Below are 8,714 nucleotides of genomic sequence, written 5' to 3'. Positions count from 1 at the left end.
AGGGAGGTAAAGAATACTTATAAGCCTTAACAACTGAGTTGTCAATTCAGCTGCACTGGAAAAGCACTAGTAACGAGGGTGTTGTGAAAGTAGCGAGTGATATGAGAGCAAGTAGTAATAGTAACACAACGACGGTAATAGTAATATGAGAGCAATGGCACCAGAAGACAGTTGCTACTACTTCCGATGACATGTAGAACAAGTATATGATGATGAAAGATGGACCGGGGTTCCCAGCTATCTACACTAGTGGCAACTCTCCAATAACAAGTGTTGGGTGAACAAATTACAGTCGGGCAATTGATAGGATTGAAATAGCATTAAGACAGAATATCAAGATCATTAATCATGTAGGCATGTTTTCCAATTATAGTCGTACGTGCTCGCAATGAGAAACTTGCACAACATCTTTTGTCCTACCAGCCGGTGGCGGCCGGGCCTCAAGGGAATCTACTTGGATATTAAGGTACTCCTTTTAATAGAGCACCGGAGCAAAGCATTAACACTTGGTGAAAACATGTGATCCTCACATCACCGCCATCCCCTCCGGTTGTCCCGATTTCGTCACTTCGGGGCCTTTGGTTCCGGACGGTGACATGTGCATACAACTTGTAGATACAATCTAAGCAATAAGTATAGAGCTCAAATCTAAGATCATGCCACTCGGGCCCTAGTGACAAGCATTAAGCATAACAAGATTGCAGCAACAATAACTTCATAAACTTTGTAGATAGACAATCATAATGTAACAATCCATCGGATCCCGACAAACACAACACCGATTACATCGAGATGAATCTCAATCATGTAAGGCAGCTCATGAGATCATTGTATTGAAGTACATGGGGGAGAGAATACCAACTAGCTACAGCTAGAACCCGTAGTCCATGGGGGAACTACTCACGGAGCATGATGGAGGCGATGGCGTTGATGGAGATGGCTTCCGGGGCACTTCCCCGTCCGGCGAGGTGCCGGGACGAGACTTCGTCCCCCGAATTGGAGTTTCGCGATGGTGGCGGCGCCCTGGAGTCTTTCCGGAGTTTCGTCAAGAGTTACGGTGTTTTTAGGTCGAAAGGGATTTTATAGGCGAAGAGGCGGCGCAGGGGGGCACCTGAGGGCTCCCCACCACAGGCCGGCGCGGGCCCAGGCCAGGCCGCGCCGCCCTATGGTGTGGTGGCCCTATGGCCCCTCTCCGACTCTTCTTCGGTGTTCTAGATGCTTCCGGGAAAAATAGGAGGTTTGGTCTTCGTTTCGTCGAATTCCGAGAATATTGCCCGAACAGCCTTTCCGGAACCAAAAACGACGGAAAACGGAACCGGCACTGTGGCATCTTGTTAATAGGTTAGTTCGGAAAATGCATGAAATCATCATAAAGTGCAAGCAAAACATGTAAGTATTGTCATAAAACAAGCATGGAACGACAGAAATTATGGATACGTCGGGGACGTATCGGCATCCCCAAGCTTAGTTCCTGCTCGTCCCGAGCAGGTAAACGATAAAAAGAATAATTTACGTAGTGACATGCTACTTACATAACCTTGATCATACTATTACAAAGCATATGAAATGAATGAAGTGACTCAAGGCAATGATCTATAGTTGCTAACAAATAGATAACATATAGCAAAACTTTTCATGAAGAGTACTTTCAAGACAAGTATCAAAAGTCTTGCACAAGTGTTAACTCATAAAGCAATAAGTTCAAAGTAAAGGCATCGAAGCAACACCAAGGAAGATATAAGTTTCAGCGATTGCTTTCAACTTTCAACATGCATATCTCATGGATAATTGTCAACACAAAGTAATATGATGAATGCAAATATGCAAGTATGTAAGAATCAATGCACAGTTAACACAAGTGTTTGCCTCTAAGATGGAAGGAAGTAGGTAAACTGACTCAACATAAAGTAAAAGAATGGCCCTTCAAAGAGGAAAGCATCGATTGCTATATTTGTGCTAGAGCTTTGGTTTTGAAAACATAAAGAGAGCATAAAAGTAAAGTTTTGAGAGGTGTTTGTTGTTGTCAACGAATGGTAGTGGGCACTCTAACCCCCTTGCCAGACAAACCTTCAAGAGCGGCTCCCATGAATTATTTTTATTTTTGGGTGGCACTCCTTCCAACCTTTCTTTCACAAACCATGGCTAGCCGAATCCTCGGGTGCCTGCCAACAATCTCATACCATGAAGGAGTGCCTTTTTATTTTAGTTTCATTATGATGACACTCCTCCCCACCTTTGCTTACACAAGCCATGGCTAACCGAATCCTTCGGGTGCCAGTCCAACAATCACATACCATGGAGGAGTGTCTATTTTTGTTGATTAATTTGGGACTGGGAATCCCATTGCCGGCTCTTTTTGCAAAATTATTGGATAAGCGGATGAAGCCACTAGTCCATTGGTGAAAGTTGCCCAACAAGATTGAAAGATAAACACCACATACTTCCTCATGAGCTATAAAACATTAACACAAATTGAGAAACATTTTGAATTGTTTAAAGGTAGCACTCAAGCAATTTACTTTGGAATGGCAGGAAATACCACATAGTAGGTAGGTATGGTGGACACAAATGGCATAGTGGTTGGCTCAAGTATTTTGGATGCATGAGAAGTATTCCCTCTCGATACAAGGTTTAGGCTAGCAAGGTTGTTTGAAGCAAACACAAGTATGAACTGGTACGAGCAAAACTTACATAAGAACATATTGCAAGCATTATAATACTCTACACTGTCTTCCTTGTTGCTCAAACACTTTTACCAGAAAATATCTAGACCTTAAGAGAGATCAATTATGCAAACCAATTTTAACAAGCTCTACAGTAGTTCTCCACTAATAGGCTTAGACTACATGAAAAGAACTTAATCATGATCTACTTGAGAGCTCAAAACAATTGCCAAGTGTCAAATTATCCAAGACATGATGAGGCATTTTCCTTTTCCAACCAAATATAAATAAGTGCAATAGCTTCCAACTTTTATCATTGAACATTAAAAGTAAAACGAAGAACACGAGTGTTCATATGAAAAAGCGGAGCGTGTCTCTCTCCCAAACAAGGATTGCTAGAATCCGATCTTATTCAAACAAAACAAAAACGAAAAATAAACACACAGACGCTCCAAGTAAAGCACATAAGATGTGACCGAATAAAAATATAGTTTCGGGGAGAAACTCGATAAGTTGATGAAGAAGGGGATGCCTTGGGCATCCCCAAGCTTAGACGCTTGAGTCTTCTTGAAATATGCAGGGATGAACCACGGGGGCATCCCCAAGCTTAGACTTTTCACTCTTCTCGATCATATATCATCCTCCTCTCTTGACCCTTGAAAACTTCCTTCACACCAAACTTCTCACAAACTTCATTAGAGGGGTTAGTACTCAAAAAATTTGAATCCACCTTGGTCCTGTAGTGGCACATTGCAAGAACTCAATAAAACATTAGCTACAGCCCTCTACGTCTAGAAAACCTCGCTTAAAGTCCACAAGAGACAATGCAAAAACAGAGACAGAATCTGCCAAAACAGAACAGCCAGTAAAGACGAATTTTAAATAAATACTTCCGTTGCTCAAATCAGAAAACTCAAAACTAATGAAAGTTGCGTACATATCTGAGGAACACGCACGTAAATTGGCATATTTTTCTGAGTTACCTACAGGGAAAACAGCCCAGATTCGTGACAGATAGAAATCTGTTTCTGCGCAGAAATCCAAATCTAGTATCAACCTTCGATTAGAGGCTTCACTTGGCACAACAAAATACAAAACTAAGATAAGGAGAGGTTGCTACAGTAGTAAACAACTTCCAAGACACAAATATAAAACAAAGTACTGTAGCAAAATAACACATGGGTTATCTCCCAAGAAGTTCTTTCTTTATAGCCATTAAGATGGGCTCAGCAGTTTTAATGATGCACTCCCAAGAAATAGTATTTGAAGCAAAAGAGAGCATCAAAAAGCAAATTCAAAACACATTTAAGTCTCACATGCTTCCTATGCATAGGGATCTTGTAAATAAACAAGTTCATGAAAAGCAAAGTAACAAGCATAGGAAGATAGAACAAGTGTGACTTCAAAATTTTAAGCACATAGAGAGGTGTATTAGTACCATGAAAATTTCTACCACCATATTTTCCTCTCTCATAATAATTTTCAGTAGCTTCATGAATAAACTCAACAATATAACTATCACATGCAGCATACTTTTCATGATTTCCAAACACATAATTTTTATCAAGTTCAAGAATAGTGGAATTAAAACTTTCAAACTTACTTTTATTAATAATATAACAAGGTAGTTGATCAATCTCAATAGATATGGGACTCATAGAATAAGTCAAGAACTCTCCAATCCCATTTTCATTAGTAGTACAATTAATATTATCAAGTAACATAGGACCATCATCAAGAGCTTTATCATAGACATTTGCCAAACAAAATTCTTTAGTACCATGCATTTCGACATCGGGCACAAACAAAGCATTATCATAAGATTTATCAAAGTAGCATGGATTATCATAGATAACAGATAGCATAATCATTCTCACAAGTATTACTCATAGGTACTATTTCAAGAGAATCCACAGGAACATAACATTCAACCTCTTCCGGTAAGCATGGAGGACAATCAAATAGTGTAAGAGATAAAGAGTTACTCTCATTAGAAGGTTGACATGGGTAGCTAATCCATTCTTCCTCCTTTTGTTCGTCGCTCTCCTCTTCTTTTTCATCCAATGAGCTTTCGGGTTCATCAATTTCCTCCTCTTTTTCATCCAATGAGCTTTCGGAGTTCATCAATTCCTTCTTCCACAGGTTCCTGCAAATTGTGAGTGCATTCTTGTGCATTAATGTGTCATCTCTTTATAATCAAGGATATAAGGATTCCTACTTGTAGCATTCTATGCAAGAATTAAGGATAGTAGAGACATAATCTTTAAGGCCCTTACAAACAACACAAGTTTCATAATTCTCAACCATGAAGGATTCTATCTCGGAGGCTCCCATAAATAAGACAAATTGTTCTACCTCTTCGAACCCATAATGAATATAGCAATTCCGATTATAGCTCTTAATTAAAAATTCCTCACTAAAGCCACATTGAAATTTAAGGTGTTTAGTATCCCGTTGAGAGCAACAGTTTATATCATGGCGTTCAAGCAAGATTTTAGCAATTGTATTCAATTTTTCTATCATAGCACTCATTATTTTACCAGTTCTTGATTCTCTATAATTATTATAGCATTCTATAAGCTCCAAGTAGGTTGTTGGTTCTCCCATAACAGCAGTTTTTAATTTTTCGATTTTTCAAATTTTTATGGATTTTTGGGTATATGAGGAAAATAAAACAAAACTGAAATAAACTAGACAAAAGTAAACTAAGCAAACTAATACTAGACAGAAATAAACTAAGCACAAATAAACTAGACAAAAGTAAACTAGCAAAACAAAATAAAATAAAAGTAGAGAGAGAGGTAGAGTGTACTCCCCAGGTGAACTTATGAGTAGAGCTATGCCTCCCGGGCAACGGCGCCAGAAAATAGTCTTGATGACCCACAAGTATAGGGGATCGCAACAGTCTTCGAGGGAAGTAAAACCCAAATTTATTGATTCGACACAAGGGGAGGTAAAGAATACTTATAAGCCTTAACAACTGAGTTGTCAATTCAGCTGCACCTGGAAAAGCACTAGTAACAGGGGTGATGTGAAAGTAGCAGTGATATGAGAGCAGTAGTAATAGTAACACAGCAGCAGTAATAGTAATATGAGAGCAATGGCACCAGAAGACAGTTGATACTACTTCCGATGACATGTAGAACAAGTATATGATGATGAAAGATGGACCGGGGTTCCCAGCTATCTACACTAGTGGCAACTCTCCAATAACAAGTGTTGGGTGAACAAATTACGATCGGGCAATTGATAGGATTGAAATAGCATTAAGACAGAATATCAAGATCATTAATCATGTAGGCATGTTTTCCAATTATAGTCGTACGTGCTCGCAATGAGAAACTTGCACAACATCTTTTGTCCTACCAGCCGGTGGCAGCCGGGCCTCAAGGGAATCTACTTGGATATTAAGGTACTCCTTTTAATAGAGCACCGGAGCAAAGCATTAACACTTGGTGAAAACATGTGATCCTCACATCACCGCCATCCCCTCCGGTTGTCCCGATTTCGTCACTTCGGGGCCTTTGGTTCCGGACAGTGACATGTGCATACAACTTGTAGATACAATCTAAGCAATAAGTATAGAGCTCAAATCTAAGATCATGCCACTCGGGCCCTAGTGACAAGCATTAAGCATAACAAGATTGCAAGCAACAATAACTTCATAAACTTTGTAGATAGACAATCATAATGTAACAATCCATCGGATCCCGACAAACACAACACCGATTACATCGGATGAATCTCAATCATGTAAGGCAGCTCATGAGATCATTGTATTGAAGTACATGGGGGAGAGAATACCAACTAGCTACAGCTAGAACCCGTAGTCCATGGGGGAACTACTCACGGAGCATGATGGAGGCGATGGCGTTGATGGAGATGGCTTCCGGGGCACTTCCCCGTCCCGGCGAGGTGCCGGGACGAGACTTCGTCCCCCGAATTGGAGTTTCGCGATGGTGGTGGCGCCCCGGAGTCTTTCTCGGAGTTTCGTCAAGAGTTACGGTGTTTTTAGGTCGAAAGGGATTTTATAGGCGAAGAGGCGGCGCGAGGGGGCACTCGAGGGCTCCCCACCACAGGCCGGCGCGGGCCCGAGCCGAGCCGCGCCGCCCTATGGTCTGGTGGCCCTCTGGCCCCTCTCCGACTCTTCTTCGGTGTTCTGGATGCTTCCGGGAAAAATAGGAGGTTTGGTCTTCGTTTCGTCGAATTCCGAGAATATTGCCCGAACAGCCTTTCTGGAACCAAAACAGCAGAAAACAGAACCGGCACCGTGGCATCTTGTTAATAGGTTAGTTCCGGAAAATGCATGAAATCATCATAAAGTGCAAGCAAAACATGTAAGTATTGTCATAAAACAAGCATGGAACGACAGAATTATGGATACGTCGGGGACGTATCAATCATCTCATACATATTCATCATCACATCATGGCCATATCACATCACCAAACCCTGCAAAAACAAGTTAGACGTCTCTAATTTGGTTTGCATATTTTACGTGGTTTAGGGTTTTCGAGTAAGATCCAATCTATCTACGAACATGAACCACAACGGTGATACTAGTGTTGTCAATAGAAAGAGTAAATTGAATCTTCACTATGGTGGGAGAGACAGACACCCGCAAAGCCACTTATGCAATACAAGTTGCATGTCGAACGTGGAGCAAGTCTCATGAACGCGGTCATGTAAAGTTAGCCCGAGCCGCTTCATCCCACCATGCCACAAAGATGCAAAGTACTCGAACTAAAGACAACAAAGCATCAACGCCCACAAAACAATTGTGTTCTACTCGTGCAACCATCTATGCATAGACACGGTTCTGATACCACTGATGGGATTCGTAGCATAGAAAACAAAAATTTTCCTACCGCGAGAACGCAATCCAAGCCAAGATGCAATCTAGAAGATGGTAGCAACGAGGGGATGAACGAGACTAACCCTTGAAGATTTCCAAAGCCTACAAGAGGAGGCTCTCGTTGTTGCGGTAGACGATCACTTGCCGCTTTCAAAAGCGCATAGAAGATCTTGACGGTGCCACAATCGGGCAGCACCTCCGTACTCGGTCACACGTTCGGTGTTGATGAAGACGACGTCCTCCTCCCCGTTCCAGCGGGCAGCGGAAGTAGTAGATCCTCCTCGGAATCCCGGCAGCACGACGGCGTGGTGGCGGTGGTGGTGGAGAACTCCGGCAGGGCTTCGCCTAAGCGTATGCGGGAGTTGTATGTGGAGGAGAGGTAGCTAGGGTTTGGGGAGAGGGGGCTTGGGCGCCGGCCACTTGGGGGCTGCGGCCAAGAGTGGCTTGGTGTGGCCGGCCCCTCCCCTATGCCCCTCATTATATAGGTGGAAGCCCCAAGAGTTGTATCCCAAGTCTTTGAATAAGACCCCAACACCAAAACCTACCTTTGGTGGGAAACCTACTCAAGATGGGAGTCCCACTCTAGGTGGGATTCCCACCTTTCCTTGAGGGAGGGTGGCCGGCCACCTCGGTGGAGCCCACCTGGGACTCCTCCCTTAGGGTTTGGCCGGCCAAGCTTGTGGAGTCCCTCCGGGACTCCACCTTCCATAGTGCCTTTCTTCCGGACTTTTCTAGAACCTTCTAGAACCTGCCATAAATGCACCGGATCATTTCCAAACTTGAAATATGACTTCCTATATATGAATCTTATTCTCCGGACCATTCCGGAACTCCTCGTGATGTCCTGGATCCCATCCGAGACTCCGAACAAAACTTCGAACTCCATTCCATATTCCATATCTACTTAAACGACATCAAACCTTAAGTGTGTCACCCTACGGTTCGTGAACTATGCGGACATGGTTGAGACTTCTCTCCGACCAATAACCAATAGCGGGATCCGGAGATCCATAATGGCTCCCACATATTCAACGATGACTTAGTGATCGAATGAACCATTCACATACGATACCGATTCCCTTTGTCACGCGATATTTTACTTGTCCGAGGTTTGATCATCGGTATCTCTATACCTTGTTCAACCTCGTCTCCCGACAAGTACTCTTTACTCGTACCATGGTATGTGGTCTCTTATG

Source organism: Lolium rigidum, chromosome 2 (assembly GCF_022539505.1).
Source record: "Lolium rigidum isolate FL_2022 chromosome 2, APGP_CSIRO_Lrig_0.1, whole genome shotgun sequence".
Taxonomy (NCBI): Eukaryota; Viridiplantae; Streptophyta; class Magnoliopsida; order Poales; family Poaceae; genus Lolium; species Lolium rigidum.
This window is presented reverse-complemented; position numbering follows the sequence as displayed.